Genomic DNA, 18,084 nt, shown 5'->3' with positions numbered 1-18,084 from the left:
TTTTTATTCTACTTTTGTCATTCTGGTAGATGCAGTGTATTTCACCATGCTTTTTATTTGCATTTCCCTGATGACTAATGAAGCTGAACACTGTTTCTTATGTTTCTTGCCCATTGGATATCCTCTTTTATGAAACATCTTTTCAAGTCTTTTGTATACTTTTCTGGTGGGCCATCTTCTTTTTCTTAACAATTTGCAAAAATTATTTATATATTCTGGATGCAAGTCATTTGTCAGACATAGGTCTGACATTTGAAAGGTCTTCCATTCTGCAGACTGGCTGTTCACCTTTCTAATAGTGTCTTCTGATGAAGTTTGTAAGTTTAAATGAATTGATTTATCAACTTATTTACTTGAATGGTTAACAGTTTTTATGTCTTATTCAAAAAATATTTGCTTACATTGCTCTCATTTTTTTATGAAGATTCCTTTTTAAAAAATATTTTTTATTTTATTTATTAGAGAGAGCCAGAGTACACAAGCAGGGAGAACAGAAGAGGGCAGAGGGAGAAGCAGGCTCCCCACTGAGCAGAGATCCCAATGCAGGGCTTGATCCCAGGACCCTGGGATCATGACCTGTACCAAAGGCAGCTGCTAACCAATTGAGGCACCCAAGCACCCCTGAAGATTCTTTTTTTAAAGATTTTATTTATTCATGAGAATACACAGAGAGGAGAGAGAGAGAGAGAGAGAGAGGCAGAGACACAGGTGGAGGGAGAAGCAGGCTCCATTCAGGGAGCCCGACGTGGTACTCAATCCCGGGTCTCCAGGATCACGCCCTGGGCTGAAGGCGGTGCTAAACCACTGAGCCACCCAGGCTACCCATTAAGGAAAGAAAACTATCAGAAATTGAGTAAGAAAAACCCTAGGAAACCGCTAACAGAAATACCGAATCAGCAGCTCCAAGAAGCAATTAATATGTGGTTTCCTCACTAGAAACACCACCTCCTGATTTTTGTGATTCCTTTATTAGCAGCCACTTAGAAGAACCCAGGCTCTTCTCACCTGTAAAGGTACAGACAGAAAGCTCAGACTGAATTCATCCCCATCAAGAAAAAAAAATGTAAGAGTTCAGAGTACTTCTTTGTATGCTTAAAAAAAATTACTGAAAACTTAATGTTACACCAATGGCCAGCAAAAAGATGAGAGCAGAGATTCTTGAATCATAGGAATAGTAAGGAAATGCCAGTGCTAAAATTGTAATAACTTCAGGATAAGCGTGCAGCTTTGTTTGGTTGGTTTTTTGTTTTGGAGGTTTTTTATGGTTTTCTTTTCAAATTTTTATTTAAATTCTAGTTTGTTAACAGGGTAGGTCTTTTTAAGAAGAAGAGGAATTCTCTTTCTATAGAAAACTCCTCTCACCCAGGACAGGTCTGCATCCCATCTGCATGAAACAATCTCTAAAAACTTCCACCACAGGGCCTTTCTCCTACAGAAAATAATAAATATAAACATGACTAACACATTTAGTGATACATTTATCCATAGTAATACATTAATCCAAGTAATTTTAAAAGCATTTGTTGAAGTGACAAAAGTTCCTTTGAAAATCACTATCTTCAGGCAGCCCGGGTGGCTTAGCAGTTTAGAGCCGCCTTTGGCCCAGGGCATGATCCTGGAGACCCGGGATTGAGTCCCACATCAGGTTCCCTGCATGGAACCTGCTTCTCTCTCTGCCTGTGTCTCTGCCTCTCTCTCTCTCTCTCTCTCTCTCTCTCTCTCTCTTTCTCTCTGTCTCTAATGAATAAATAAACAAAATCTTAAAAAAAAAACAGAAAATCATTATTTTCACTGTTAAGTCAGCAATAAGAGTGTAAGGTAATGGTCAGCTCCTTAATCCAAATAACTCCTCATGCCTAAAAACCAAAGGGGGAAAAATGCTGCAATCAAGACAGGGAAAAAACAAGCCACATACACAAAACATCTATACATGTCCTACATGTTCAGCATTATTAGTTGGATAATACTATGAATTTCAAGTAATATGTAAGCAGAAAGAGGAGTACCAAGTTCCAAAAGAGCACCTACCATTGCTGTAGCTCTATGGATACAGACAGCAGAAAAAGGGAGTCTTAAGAACAAAAGGAGAGGGGCTGCCTGGGTGGCTCAGTTGATTAAGTATCTGCCTTTGGCTCAGGTCATGATCCCAGGGTCCTGGGATCAGCCCCACATCAGGCTCCCTGCTCAGCTGGGGCCCTGCTTCTCCCTCTGCCTGCTATTCTCCTTGCTTGTACTCCCTTTCTCTCTCTCTAATAAATAAAATCTTAAAAAAAAAAAAAAAAAGGGAACGGAACGGAAGAAAGAAAGAAAAGGAAAAAAGGAGAGGGGAGTAGAGAACATAGTTGAAACACATATTCATCCCAGAAAGGGAAAGTACAACCTAAACACAAAATAATTCTCAATTATATCCCAACAAAGCTAAAAACCACCACCACCCGGTGCAAAATAATGAACTTAAGTCTGCAACTTAACAGGTTACAATCCTGGATGCAGGGAAGATACCTGAAAGTGAGTAGCGTTGGAGGTGGCAGTCAGAGAAGTATGGCTTCTCAGAGGAGAAGGAAATAAATGAACAAGAGGTGTCACTCCTTAGACATGTGGCAGTCAAGAAAAAGAAGGCAAAGGGGAAAACCAAGAATCCTCCAGAAAAAAAAAAAAAAAAATACACCAGGCCCTCCCTCTCCCTCCCTACTCCCAGAACTACTCATTCATAACTGCAATTCACTATATCGACAGAAGAGGGCACCCTTGAAACAGAAACCTTCTCCACAATAATGCCTAGGGCTGGGTGAGAGAAAAAAAAAAAAAAATCAGACTAGTTTCATACTAACTTCCTATACGAAGAAAAGGTAAAACATAAAACATTTCAGCTAATGAAAATTCTACCCCAAACAAAATCAACCATGAAGGAGAACAAAACTATAAAGTAACATTTCAAACTGAATTTACTATTATAAAACAAGCATGTGAAGATTAAAAAAACAAACAAAAACCCCTACATTCACATATAAAATCTATGAATAGAAGAGGACCTAGAAAATCAAGAAGAAATTCAGTGAGGGTTTGTCAAGCTCAGGGGAAAATTTTTGAAGAAAAAGTCAAAACTATTTCAGGAATAAAGAATAAATTACAAGGTGCCCAAGAGGGAGTAGAGCCAAATTAAAATCTAATAAAAGACATGGAGGAAAGGTAGTAAAACAAAGATGAAATAAAACAAGATGAAAATGAGTTTAAAAAGGGAAAAGGATCAGCGAGAAAGGAGATGAAATGGAAGGCAGGCAAAGAAGGTCCAACATATGTATAATTGGAGTCCATGAAGCAGAAAAGCAAAACAATGGAACAGAAATAATATTTAGAGATATAATCCAAAAAACTCTCCAGAAATAATATCTTAAATCAACATACTGAAGAGGCCTACTGTGTGCCTTCGAAAAATGATCTGAAATTATCACCTCTCACATGTATCTTAGTAAGACTACTAAATTCTAATGACAAAGAACAAAATCCTCAGGACCTCTAGGCAAAGTCATCAAATACTTATTCAGGTAGGAAATGTAGGCTGGCATAGACTTCCTAAGAACAACACAGAGAACAGGGCAGGAGTGTGGCAGCATTTTCAAGATATAAGGAAACAGAGTTCAAGACAAGGATTGTTCATCCAGTCTTCATCCAACCAAGCTTTATCCTACCGAGAGATAACTGGGGGAGCTTCAGCAAAAGGATGATGGTGATCATTTTATGCAGTTACAGAACAAAAAAAAGCATGGGCCAAAGTAACAGAAAAGTGTGTAAACATTATATATTCTGACAATGAGTAAAAAATATAACCTTAAAAATGCTAAAAAGGGGGAAAGAAAACTATGACCAGTGATGTTGCTTCAGTTACTGGTCGGGGTCAAAGGGTACCACTCAAAATGGACAATCCAGATAGTAGACACTTAAGAAAAGGAGGGATTAAGGGCAACATAAAAGGTATAAATACAAAGGTAACCACTAGATCAAAACTACAAACTTTTCTAAATACCAAAGGAATTTTTAAACAATGATGAAAATACATTAAACTCAGTTGAGAACTCAATCAATAGAATACACACAGTTCTATGCCAGCCCTAAGGAATCCAGCACATTCCTTAATGTGGAAACACCAGAGGCCGTCCCCATGCAGGAAGGAACAAGACCCAGGTACCCACTTTTCCACTACTAACATCGTGCTGCAAACATTAGCTAATGCAATCAGATAGGAGAACAACAGTAAGAGCCTTGAGAATTGGAAAGTAAATAAAGCAAACTTTACTGCGAAGGACATGATAGTATACCTAGAGAATCAGAGATGAAATGATAAAACCAACTCAGAATTTCTCAGAATCAGTGATAAATCAGAACCCCTCTACACTCTTAGAATTTTTAAGGACCTGAAAGAGCTTGTGTTTATGTGGGTTATATCTATTGGTATTTACTGGATTAGAGATTAAAGCTGAGGAAATTTTAGATATTTATCAATTTATGTGTAAGCAACAGTAATGACCATGTTAACACAAATACCATTTTTAAAAACTAAGCATAAACAAAAACTTTCAGTGATAAGAAGGACATTGCTTTACATTTTTACACATCTCTTCATTGTTGAGCCTGCCAGAAACAGCTGGATTTTCATTCTGCTTCTGCATTCAATCTGTTACAAAATCACACATTACGTAGATTCTGGAAAACTCCACTGTACACTCAGGAGAGAAAGTTAAAAGGGAAAATTATGTCTTAGTATTATTATGAAAATGGTTTTGACCTTGTGAATCCATTAAATGGGTCTCAGGAACCCCAAAGGAACTCCTACCACATAGTGAGAGCCATTGAATTAACTCCAATAAGAAAATAACAGTGCAGTCACAGTATGCAAAATTAACAGCAAGGGTCAACAGCCTTCATAGGCACAAATAATAATCAAGTATAAGATACAGCAAAAGAGAAATGCTTCATTTACAATAGCAGCAGCAAAAATAAATTACTTACAAATAATCCTAAAAAGACATGTTGAAAGCCAATATGAAGAAAATCCTAATGCACTCTTGAAAAGCACAAAAGTAGACTTGAACAAATGGAAAAGATACCCCTTGTTCATGGTTGGGATGTCTCAATATCATTAATGTGTCACCTCTCCCTAAGTTCATTTATAAACTTACTATTGTCCTAAAATTTTTTTTTCCAATTTAGCTATTTAAGCAAGAGCAAACGAGCAAGCATGAGCAGGGGGAGGGGCAGAGGAAGAGGGAGAGAGAGAATCCCAAGCAGTCTCCTTGCTGAGCATGAAGCCCAATGCAGGGCTCAATCTCATGATCCTGAGATCAAGACCTGAGTGAAAAGCAGGAGTCAGATGCTCAATCAACTGAGCCACCCAGGAGTCCCTCCTGATAAAAATTTAAAGATTTTTCTCCTGCAGCTTCATAAGTTGATACTAAGGTTCCCACTGATAAACTAATGTGTACAAATAGGTAGGCAAATAGTGAAAAAGGAACTAGCCCTGCCATATATATTCATAAATATTACAAAGTCTCAATCATCAAAACAGTGTGGTAATGGCACATAAAGAGATAGACTAATGGAATCAACTGCAAAGTCTATAAATAAGCCAAACTATATGTGGAAATTTAGTGTATCATAAAGATGACATCACAAATCACTCAAAGATGGATGTTATAATAAACGGTATCGGCACACTAGATAGATATTTGTAAGAATATAAAAATTAGATCCATTCCTTACATCACATACAAAAATAAATTCTAAATGGACTAGAGATTTAAGTATGAAAAACTGAATCATACTAGTATGAAAAGAAAATATGAGTGAAAAAAAAATATGAGTGAATTCTGTCACTTGATTGTAGCAAAGCCTTCTAATTATGAGTCAAAATTCTGATGAAGTCAAATAAAAAAATCTTAATCTTGACCACAAAATATTTTTTTAAGTTTTGCATGGCAAAAAAAAAAAAATGCAAGCAAACAAATATACAAACAAACAAAAACACCACAAGCAAAATCAAAAGGCAAATATCAAACCGGCAGAAAATAATTACAACATCGATCACAGATTAAGAGCCACATATCTTTAAAAGATCCCAAAATCCAGTAGTAAAGGGAGTAAAGACATTAACAGTCAATTAACCAAAAAGACATTAAAATGCTTCTGAAACTTAGAAATGTTCCACCTTACACATTATCAGAGAGATGCAAATTAAGACTTCACTGACACACAATTTTTCACTTATCAGATGAAAAATTGGCAAAAATTCAAAAATTTGTGATACACTCTGTTGGCAAAGCTGTAAGGAAACAAGTAGTCTCATATACTACTGGTAGGAATGCACATTACAGGACCCCTATCAAGGAATTTGGCAATACTAACAAAACTGCAGTATTTATTTACCTTGACTCAGCAATCCTACTTCCAAGAAATTACCCTAATGATACACCACCACCAATAAAAATATACACACATAAAACATATTCATTGCTGCATAATACTGGAAACTACCTAAATTCTCAAACAGAGAATACTAGTTGAAAAGAAACTCATACATACATACAATGGAGGATATGCTGCTGTAAAAGTATGGGGAAAATCTCTACGAACAGATATGGAATGATTTCTAGATCTAGAATATATAAGGTATAAAACACAAGATGCCAAAGAATATATATCATATGCTGCCTTCTGCACAAGGAAGAAGGGAATATAGGATAATTTGCACAGGCTTGCTGATTTTTGCAAAGAAGGAACACAGGAAGGCAAAAAAATAAAAAATAAAAATAAGTTCCCTGTGAAGGATAGGGCAAAAGACAATAAAAGGGGTATGAGAAGGGATGACACTTCTCTGAGTACACTTTTCTATAACTTTGACTTTTGGAAGCATCTTCATATTCTATATAATCAAAACTAGGACTATCAAGGATGAGGGGAAAGAAACTACAATGGAAGAAATGACTAAACTGACTAAACTGTATTTCAAATAAATCTAATTATGAGAAACCATCTAACAAACCCCAACTGAGAACCAGGCTGGAGAAGAAAAGAGTTAATCAAAGTAATTATGGAACACAGTACCTTGACCATATACCTTCAGCTAGAAGAGAAATGAGCTGCAGATTAATCATGAACTATCTTAACCAAGTTTGTTTTCCATAGAGGTATGGGTATAGCAATTTGCAATTACTTCATATATACTGCAGGATATACGTAGATGTGTGATATTGCTGGGAGCTGGGGTTCTCACTATGGAAGAAGAGAGACTCGAATATAGGGAAAAGAGAGGCGATTAGGAATGTATGGGATGGAATGAGTCTGAGGGTAGCAGTATGAAATCATAAAAAAATATATAGATGTACAGATATATATACATACACATACATATATACATACATATAGATAAAATTTCAAATATGTATATGTGTGTATATTTCAAACCTAGGATGGATGAGTGTGTGTATGCATATAATATATAGGTCTTAGACTTGAGGAGGTCTAGAAGCAAGGCCCTCTGGTAGCACTGGGCATACCCAGTGTTAGATTTGGGGCTTTAAATACCCTTCCCCAGTAAAAGCAACCAGGGTTCCCTTGCAACAATGCCTAATTGCAAGACTAGGGCAGGAAAGGTATACAAGGCAAGCCCAGAACATCTAGTTAGCATCAGAAAGGAAACTCAAAAGTCACTATGATGGCATGTCAAAAGGACACAGGAGGAACTAAGCTTGAAGGGTATCTCACTGGCTACATGGAAGACAATTTAAGCATCAAAATAAATACTGGCAGTAATAGATTAGAACCTGCGGGGTACAATAGGAATCTATGAGACCATATGGATGAAGCAACAGAAGCAACAAAGTAGAAGCAGAAAAAGGAGAGAAGGAAGAGGGAAAGGAAAGGAAGGAAGGAGGGAGTAGGGGTGGGGAGGGAGGGCTCACTCTTCATCAAAGGAGAATCCCCTCCAGTAAATGTGGACAAAGTAGTGGAACTGGAAAATCACCATCATCTGACCAACATGAAGACTGGCTGGGGCAAGAATTATCCATGGGTACTGATTTGCAGGGAGGAGAGGTGTGCGTTTTGATGAGGAGGAAGATATTTGCCCATCAAAATGTCCCCACGGATAACTGATTAGTTACAAAGGGGAAGGTAAACTAGACAGGGTAGTAACCAGACATCTTGCCCAAGAAATCCAAGTAAGGATCCCCAGTGAGAGGTAGACACAGAGTGTGTCCTGAAGAAACACAACAGACCAGCCAGGGATGTACAGTCTGAATCTAGTCATGAGAAAGCATCTGACAGGGATCCCTGGGTGGTGCAGAGGTTTGGCGCCTGCCTTTGGCCCAGGACGCGATCCTGGAGACCCGGGATCGAATCCCACGTCGGGCTCCCGGTGCATGGAGCCTGCTTCTCCCCCTGCCTATGTCTTTGCCTCTCTCTCTCTCTCTCTCTCTCTCTCTCTCTGTGACTATCATAAATAAATAAAAATTAAAAATAAAAAAAAATAAAAGAGAAAGCATCGGACAAACCCAATCTGAGGAACAGCCTACATTCTGATCTGTTCCTCAACAAAGCATCAGTGTCCTGAAAGGCAAAGGCTGAAGAACTGTTCCAAATTAAACGTTGATTAAGAAAGAGACCTGACAAAAATAAATAAATAAAAGAAAAGAAAGGAAAGAAAGAAAGAAACCTGACAGCTAAATGCAGTATGTGATCCTGGACTGGGTCCTGCACTGAAAGGAAAAATCTGGAATAGGCACCGTATGGGAGGGAGGCTTAACTATTCAATGGCAGGAGTTTCCAGTTCTGAAGGGGCCTCTTGAAATCTTGAGCAAATGCCCCAACATGTTCTTCCCGACAGCCATGTCACCTTCACTAATGAATAAGCAGGTGTTCCAGGGAGGGCAGCCATCCAGCGCCTGCAGGGGCCAGCCCTAGACTCGTCAACTTTAATCTGCCCAAAGCGTACATATTACTTAAATGTGCCCAGTCTTCAACATGGGAGGCACTTGGCAAGAACAGCCATAGGATCCCCTGGAGAAGCCCAGGCCATTATGGGACTATGGGTATACTCTTCTTCTTTGGACATGGCCCAAAAGGCAAAAACTCAAAACTCTCTGCAGCTAGAGCTCAATGACCTGTGTAGTTCTGGCCTCAGCAAGTCCCTGTGATCATCCCCCCAAATCGTGACCAGCCAACAGGAGCTGTCAGCAGCCACCCCAGTGACTCACCCAATACACATACAGAGAGAGGGAGGGGAAATGGGAAATGAGTGATCATTCGCAGTTAGTTGCATTTTTCTTCCTGGAGATTTATTCTGGATTATTGCATCTGACACCACTCATATACCAAGAATGGCTTTTGTGCAGAAAACAAAAGAAAAATGTGAGAGTGCTTTTGTTTTATGTTCTTAGAGATTTATTTAGTTGGATTATATCTGGCATCAGCATGCCCACAACACCATGAGATTGTATTGGCAGAAAACAGGGCCGACCAAGCAAGGAGAGTGCATTTTCCATGTCTTCGAGTTGCTGCAGCAATTCCAGAATTTCACAACATTCTCTCCCACAGCCAGGTGAATACCAAGGGATTCCAATGGGGCATGCAGGGGTGAGGGAGAGAGGGAGAAGAGGGGGCATGGAAATTCAGGGAGAGGAGCCTGAGAAGTATGATGATAGCTGTCATCCCCTTGAATTCTTCCAATGTTCCAAGAGCATTTGTTCCTGTGCTCTTGAACCTCATTTGAGCTCAACATGCAGTGTGGGTTCGGGCTGGTAACAATGACCCCGGTTGAAGAGGTCCACCTACTGGAGTCCAAGCAATGCTCCGTTGCCTATGCCGACATCACACAGAGTAGAAAAGCGAGGCTGAATTTTATCTTGAAGATGCGGGTGACCCAAAGCACAGCCCCTCCCAGGAATTAAGCAGCTAATAGCACTGACACTCGACAGCCAGAACAAATACTAAGTGATGGCTTGACCACAAGCAACCCAACTGTCTCAAAGCCCATTTTCGTCTTCTCCTTCCCTTACAGAAGGATACTATGATGCATTTGCCAACTGATAATCCCAGATATTGCGGTGTTCTACAAAAACCAGTCTTATCAGTCCCAAATCCAAAGTGCCACAACAGCCTCACCACCTCTCTGCCTTTGTGAACCGGGGGAGCATACGTGTCTTCCTGAACAGCTCAGTTTCCCAACCCAAGAATGCTCCCACTTAAAAGACTTTTCCACACACCACATTTTTTTTTCACCAGCCTCTGGAACATGTTATCTCAGGAGAGTGCGAGTGAAAACCAATGAACTTGTAGCAGCTGGGGAGGAAGACAGAGTAACTCAGGCGTCATTCTACTTCGCTCCAGACAGGGTCATTTCCTACCCAGTGGCAGCAAAAGTCGGAAGCTAGCTGCACCCTAAGGCTGCCTAGGATGAGGGAGGGCAGCCGCCGTCTCAGCTCAGTAATGGTAGAGAATTCCTGACGATAAACTATTTTCTGTTTGCCACAACTCTGAAGAAAGGCTGAAAATTCCAGATGCCTAAAACTGGGGAAATGGTCCACAGCTCAGTCACCTGCTGCCCCTTCTGACACACCAACGGAGGCTAGAAGAAAGGCATTGGCACAGTCAGCAACTGCCAGCGGGTCAGTGGTAGGGGGCCACAAAAAAACCTTTGCTGCCTATGGCTGAGGGTGAGAGTCCAGAATCCCAGAGTCCCCTCCACACTCAGCCCCGAACAATTCTCTTGGCGAAGCAGCTTCAAGCTTTGAGGGTCCAATAAGGCTGCTTACCGGACAGGTTGCCCTAGTTCTCCCAAAGCAGCAAGCTGCATGCCCTGATTTTAGAACACTGTGTGGCCACAGAAAGAAGTCAGTCTGTCAGAATTCCTCTGGAGAGATTGTGAATGGGGGACAGGGCAGCCAGCTGGCTAGCGGCCATTCCAAGCACAAAGGCAGGAGCCAGCGGTGCCAGGTGTGTTTAAAGTTCATCTTACCTTTGGTCCGCCAGTACCTGGGTGATGGACAGTATTGTGGGAAGGTGTATTCAGCCAGTAATGTATTTCTGTCAGAGTGGCTGGAAATGAAAGGGAGGTGGGATGGGAGGGAGGCTGCTTTTGTGCTGGGGGTAAATAACCAGCTGGCTAGGATTTTTTTCCCCTTTTCTTCATGTTCGCAGGGCTGGGAGTACTGGAGGTTTACGTACTTCTCCGGCATTCCTGCTTCTCCATAAAAATGTGAGTCCAGGCTAAGGAGGATTTTTGTCCCTCCCTTAGCTGGCCAATCTGAGCGATTACAGTGAGCCACTCGGCAGTTACCGAAAGCCCAGACCTGGCGTAACGAGAAGATTTCTGACTATAGGGTATCGCTCCATACAGAACTGCTCCAAAGGCAGTCGGCACCCAGGAGGAAACATGCCAAAGAATTTCTTCTACATTAAATTATGAGGTGAGCTGAAAAAACACAACTAAATCACCCCTAGTCCAAGGTTCACATGAGCCCCTTGACTAAGAAAATAACTTTCAGGGCTGGGTTCTCAGCAGCCATTTGGCCAAATACCAGAGTCCCTCTCCATGATTTCAGAGACCCGGAGGTAAGAATGTTTGGGCCTTAGGTGAGCCAAGAGACAATCACCTGAAAATAGACGCCCTTAGCTTTCAAGAACAGAGTGGTGAAAGGGTGTTGGGGTAGACACAAGTCAGCCAGATGGAAACAACCTTGACCTGTGTTGGCAAGACAAGGAGACCAGAGGGGTCCTGCCATGCCTTTGAGCAGAGTCAAGCATGGATGCCCTGCTGGGACTCAGATACTGTGCTTAATGCTCATGGAGGCTGCAGGCAGGTGGGGTTGAGGTTGATGCAGGCTTTGTGTATAAAACTACCACGGAATGAAAAAAGAAAGCATCACATCTCCAACTGGGCCATGGGCCGGTCTAGAGGCCAACAGCAGCTGTGACTCTTGGCCCCCTCCAGCAGGGCCTAGGGGAAAGCCAGGGCTCTAGGTCCCTCCCCAAAATAGGAACAGCCCCGCCACACACGGCCTCAGCCTTTGGTGAGGCTGAACCACACTGACATTTCCAAAGCCAGGCCAGATCGATTCCTAAGACTTGGTCCATTCAGGACCTCGAAAGAGGTTTACTTTTGCCCCCACATGATTCAGAAATGCAATAGTTACACTGCTTTGTACCCAAAATGCCCCCAAAAAGCCACCAAACCAGAGCCTCACTTTGTTAAAGACTGCCTTACAGAACTCTTGGCAAGTGAGAGCCCACTGTTGGTGGTGGGTTTCCAACATGCGAGCCTAAGAATCCACCCTCTAAGAACTGCTCACCTACAGTACTGGGGATGGTCGTCGTGCACTGAAAAGCCCAGGACTTCCAACAAGAAGGTAACTTACTCTAAGCCCTAAAGCTCCCTCACCTTGGCTTCTGACAGTGGGCTGAGGTGTCTTGTGCTGGCCAGCCCATCCACACCCCTATGAGAAAAGAAATGGGAGAGGCCTGAGCAGACCCCTCTGTCCAGGGGCAAGAGAACCAAGTAGGACAGGCTGACCTGGAGCCTCTGTTCCATCATCTCATGGCAGAGCAAGGGAACCACATCAGGGCACCTGGTCAAGTCTCCCACCGTGCCTCTTACACAGCACACACCAAGGCTTCCCCAGACACCGCTGCGGTGTGAGGATCCAAGGCACACAGGCTTCTTTTCTCAGCAACACCTTCAACCCTTGATTGGCCCCACAGCTGCCCGAGAGGCAGGGCAAGGTCAGGACAGGAGGCACCCCAGCAGGGCCCAGGGACATCATATTCCTGGGCAGGTGACTTCATTTGTAGCAGCCTGGCCAGACGGGGGCCCAGGGAACATAGGGGACCAGCCTTAGGAAGCTTCAGGAGACAGCTGCACATCTGCCAGCCTGCGGGCCTTGGCCAGGTCAGGGAGCGCCATAGCAGGCAAGTTACTCACAATTCTACAGAGTGTGGAAGCCAGGCCTGGTGGGTCCCACTGGCCAGCGGCTTCTCCCAGCGTCACCACCGCCGGCGGCCAACAGGTGGCAGGAGAGCTTTGGGAAGCACTCACCTGAGGGCCTTGGCTGGTCCCAGCACGGCCTGAGAATGAGGTATGAGGTGTAGCTCCAGCACTGGGGGACCCAGAGCGGGAGGGAGCGAACAGAGCGGCTGCGGGGGAGCCATGTGGCCAGGGGTATCCTGGGGGGCCTGGTGCAGAGAAGGCATTCTAGGACTGGAGCCCTGCATCTCCCCACCGGAGGGCCAACCTCGCTTGGTGCAGACCCCCCCAGGGGCCTGGGCCTAGGGCTTCCTGCCTCGGGGAGAAGGTTCCTCCAAGCACCTGCAGCACCCACTCCACCCCCGGCAGTCCCCCGGGACAGACCAGGGGCCAGGGCCAGTCCAGGCCAAGCTCATCCCCCATCCACACACAGGTTTCGAATCAAGGATCCAGAGGGGGAAGTAGCTGATGGAGAGAGACAGCCCAGAGATAGGGGGGTCGTGGCAGTCATCGGCACCCCATCTTACTTCTTGCTATAAGCGGTGATGATACAATTACATTTTTTGAGAACTGGAATGGCAAGAGAGGAATTCTTCCTCTTTATTAATAACTGTAACATTTCCTACCACCAAATTCCAAAGCTAACAGAGGGAACCCCCCGCAGCAATGCCACAGCACTTTGTTATGTACGGCCTCACACGTTACAGACAGTGAAAGGAATCCATCAGGTTTAATTGGTTCTGCTCTGGTCAGAGCTGAGGTCTCTAGAAGCCTCCCATATACTTTACAATTTTAAGTTTGAGAACCCTAAACTAATGATGTGAAACTAATGTAGTGTAACACCGAGTGCCCTCTCTGCCAGTAGGAAATAATTTCTGCAGTGCTTCTAAAAAACCAAACCAAACCAAACAAATAAATCAAATGATTTTACAATGTGGAAAAGCCATGAGCGGGCTGGGCTGTGGAGCTCTGTTTGGGGGAAGCAGGCGGTTTGGGCGGCTGGAGGCTGGAGCGTCTCAGCTACCGGCCACGAACAGCTTTGCTGGGCTCGGGGTGCCTGCAGCTGGGAGCTGCATTTGAGCCTCGGGCCCAGCACGCTCGGGAAAACAATCTGGACCGCAAATCCGAAATGACAGATTTAACAAATACGATTTCAGCTTTTATATTTAGGTTTAGAAAGATGATGGCGTCACCTGGGAATCACTATTAAATAATAAGCTTATAACGTTATCTGCCGATGGCAATACAGACCCTGCTTCAAATTAATTTTAAGACGAGCTGCTGATATGGCTTGTCCTTAGAAGGGAAACAAAGCTGGCGACTGGGTAGATTTAGGCAAGGGGCAAACGTAGAGAAAAGCACACAAAGTCGATCGGTCCTTTAGCTACCTGAACGACCAGAGGAGCCTTGTTAACCTTCAAGTTGGTTCTTTAAAGATTTACAAGTAAACTTTTTCCCCCCACACACACTGATTAGACTATATCATATTGGAATATTAAATGTTTAAATAACATTTAAAGCAGGCTCCAACTCTGACAGTTTCAGCTTCTCAGAAGTGCAGACGTTTTTTTAACGCGTTTACTTTATTGTGAAATTGCAATTCGTTAATGAAAGAGAATTGGTTGCATCTGTCTGTTTACAAGTTTTAATATCCACCAGTCATTTGACCAATGTAGAGAGCAAATAAATATTTCCCCCCCATGTCATTTTTTTAATTTCCCAGAAACAAGCGTTCCTTTATTATCTGTGACCTACTCAAATGAGAATTATTGTTAAATAGTTGCAGGTTTTTATACCTGCTCGAGTGTTTAGAGCCCAAAGCGCCATATTTCTCTGGAGCAGTTTTGTGGAGTTTAAGTGCAGCCTTACCTGCCTGCCTACCTTACAGTGCTCAGGGTTGGGGAACACATATCACTTTGGAAAAGATAAACAGGCTACCATAAAAGAGAGGAAATAAAGAACCAGTGAAGACGCCTTCGGTCCCAGCCAGCAGAAAGCGACTATTATCCTCGCGCGAGAAACTCCGCATGTATTTTGGAAAATGCAAACAAATAAAGAGGCAAACCCGTGGGGATTAAGCAAAGACTCAAATCATGCAACCAGCTGTCTGTCGCCCCGCGCCCACGTTGGACTTTAAGGGGGAAAGTTCACATAAAATTGAGTTTGCATTTATTGAAGAAATGAAGGTGATCCGAATCGACACTGACAACGTAGGTCGACACATCAATGATTATTTCCTCCCCCACCAGAGGGAAAGCCATCTATGGGAACTTTTGATATGTGAACCCTTGCGTTTCTGAGAGCAAAGGCACAAAAGAGAAGCCTTCAGCGCTGCTGTTTAGAGATGATTACAATTAGAGCTAATACCTGGCCACGGCTGATTTTTCCTGCCGTTCCTTCACCACTTTAACATCGGAAGCATGTGATCGGCCCTCCAGATGCCCATTATTAATTGCACGCTCTTTGATGTCTGAGCGTTGGTAGAATCGACAAAGGCATTAATGGAAGAAAATAGTGCCTCCTGAAAACTTCCCAAGTCGCTGACTGGTGCACACCGCGTGTCCCCCCCCTTCGTTCGTCTGCTCACCTTCGGCGGTGCCATGAAAACACCCCGAAGCCCAGACCTTCCACCAGGAGGTTCGGCAAAAGATGGATTTCAAAACTCGTCTAAGATTTCCACTTCCAGGGTGGGAGAAAATGACACGTTGGCTCATTCCAGAAGCATCTGTGTGCTCAGAAGTAACAAATTTCCAAAGTGCTTATGGTTCCGAAATTTGCACAAACATAACTTTAGAGAATGGAAGAAGGTCGCAGAGAGGAGGAGACAGGAAACAAAGGTAGAACACTTCCAGCGGACAAGTGAATCCAGGCCACCTTGTTACCAATACCTACGCTTCCTTGATGTTTATTTTCTCCCAAGAGACAACTTTATTTTTTAAAGGCTTATCATGAGTGAAATTGCTGACAAGAGGTACATTGCTTTTCTCAGGCAGGACTCAAATAAAGAGAGATATTGTTATAACACGGTTTCTTGTGTGCTATTTCAAAACAAACAGACTTTTGTTTTTACAAACCATTTATTTGGGGGGATTTATTTGAAGAAAAATTTTCCTTCGCAAAGAAAAATTTATAAAAAGCTACATGTGCAGATTACTTGACCCGCTGCCTATCATAACATCTTTACACATCTCAAGGATTTAGCACAGTGAAAAGGAAAAAAGCAGAGAGGTTTTAAAGGGCAGCCCGGCGCGGCTTGCATGGATGGCTGCCTTCCTATGCAGAGCTCAGGGATACATCCATCCCAGAAATATTTGTTTATCGTGAAAAAAAATCTTTGAGCCACCAAATATTGAATTCTTTCACATTTTTGGGCAAGGTCTTTTTGCCATCTGGAATTAGGTATTTTTCTGTAGCTTGTATTTTTCAATATTAGATTTTCTATCCTTCTCTGAAACCCTCTTCCAGCAGGGAGCTGAACAATCTCACCTTTCCAAAAATAGAGGGGGGAACGAGACAGCTAAAAATGAGAACTTTTAAAGAAAAAGTAATCTCTTCCAAGGAGGGAAGCTGAAAAAAAAATTATCACACTGTTGTCTCTTTCTTGGAGCGAAACTAAGTAGCCTCCGACAGATCTCTTAAAAGAAAAAAAAATGATTGGGTTTCGCTATCGAAAATGATGCACAATTAAAAGTAAATATTTAAAAACCATCTTCGTGCTCTGAGGACAAACTGGGAAATTAAACATTCACAGCCAGGAATCTTGAAATCTCAGTTCTCCTCCTCATACTTTGCAGGAGTACAAATCAATGTGGAGATGGGAGTTTCCACATGTTTAAAGATTCCCTCTGCAAACACTATCACAGCTTCTATGCGTACAAGCCCCGCAAACATAACGACGTATTACCTAAACGTAAACCCTCTGAGTTCTCAGTAAATCTAAATATGTATGAAATTAAAATTGAAACAAGGAACAAGTCTAGTGTTAGTCCTTTCAAAATACTAATTTAATAACTCTCCAAGAAATAGAGTGTTTTAGGAAAGGCAACCCAGATGTCAGCATATAAAATCAAGCTATAAAGTGCCCTTCAAATATATTTCAATCATTTTTAAATATTTACATTTAATAAGGACAAGTTTTTATGGCGAGAGAGGTAATTACACTTATCATTAATGGAAAAATGTAGTTTTAATGGCTTGTATATTGATTCGCAAAGGTGAAGTAGTAACCTAAAATATGTCATTGTCCCCCCCCCCCCTTTTTTTTTTCTGTTCCAGCAATTTGTTGCTTTTTTGCAAAGGCAAAATATGAAATGCTAGATGTGCTGGTGTTAGGGTTGGCAGGGGGAAAAGCCATTGTTAAAAAATACATTCCCTCTCACACATTCTCCCCTCTTTTCTCGATGTCTCCTGTTATACTAAACTGAAACCCCAAGTATTTGTGCTTTGGGGGATAATTAGAAGAATCTTATCAGACTTTTATAGCCCTTCCTAATGAGGCTATTTATTTGGCAAACATTAGCCAGCAGAAGGATTAGTAACACCTTGATATGGTGCTACCCTCCTGCCTGCTATACACAAAAGCCTATCTTATCAACAGAACAGGCTTGGTGCAGGCAAAGCCGTGGCTTCTGAAAATTCACCAGGGGTCAGCCTTCATTAGTTAGAACTTCTGAGACCCAGGGCAGAGGCACATTCAGGTTTGGCCACTTTGAGGCCAGCAACCCTGATGTAACTAAGGGCAGCGGGTTGCTGAGTAGACAGGGAGGGGCAGGAAGCCCCAGGAATCATCTGGGTGGGTCCTGGGGGAAATATCACTAACATGCAGCATGCAGTTGCCCCAGGGAAGGGCCCCTGGCCTCCAAATCCCAGGGGCCTTCCTCTTTACAAGGAAATAGATCGACTTCGGGGATCTCAGAGAACAAAACTAAATAGGCTTTCTCTGCTCGTCCATGCCAGCTGGGAAAGCCAGTCAAAGGGAACTGGTTGGTTACCTGTCCCAAAATCCCTCCCTGCTACCTAATGCCCTCTTTATTTTGATGCTTTGACATAATCTCAGAGAAAGAGTATTAATT

The 18,084-nt window shown here is 42.7% G+C and overlaps 1 long non-coding RNA gene across 4 annotated transcripts in view; it reads right to left on the bottom strand.

The window, feature by feature from the left end:
- The window catches only part of LOC119876800, a 300,097-nt gene that overhangs the window by 134,567 nt on the left and 147,446 nt on the right, over positions 1 to 18,084 (bottom strand). The window contains exon 1 of one of the 4 annotated variants that reach the window (XR_005366698.1): positions 15,600 to 15,907. The exons of the other annotated variants lie outside the window; for them this stretch is intronic. This is a non-coding gene — a long non-coding RNA (uncharacterized LOC119876800). Of the gene's footprint in view, positions 1 to 15,599; positions 15,908 to 18,084 lie in introns of those variants that run through there. 4 annotated transcript variants of the gene reach the window in all.

Source organism: Canis lupus, chromosome 11 (assembly GCF_011100685.1).
Source record: "Canis lupus familiaris isolate Mischka breed German Shepherd chromosome 11, alternate assembly UU_Cfam_GSD_1.0, whole genome shotgun sequence".
In the NCBI taxonomy this organism is placed as follows: domain Eukaryota; kingdom Metazoa; phylum Chordata; class Mammalia; order Carnivora; family Canidae; genus Canis; species Canis lupus.
Note: the sequence above shows the minus strand (reverse complement) of the source record. Positions and strands in the feature narration are given on the sequence as shown.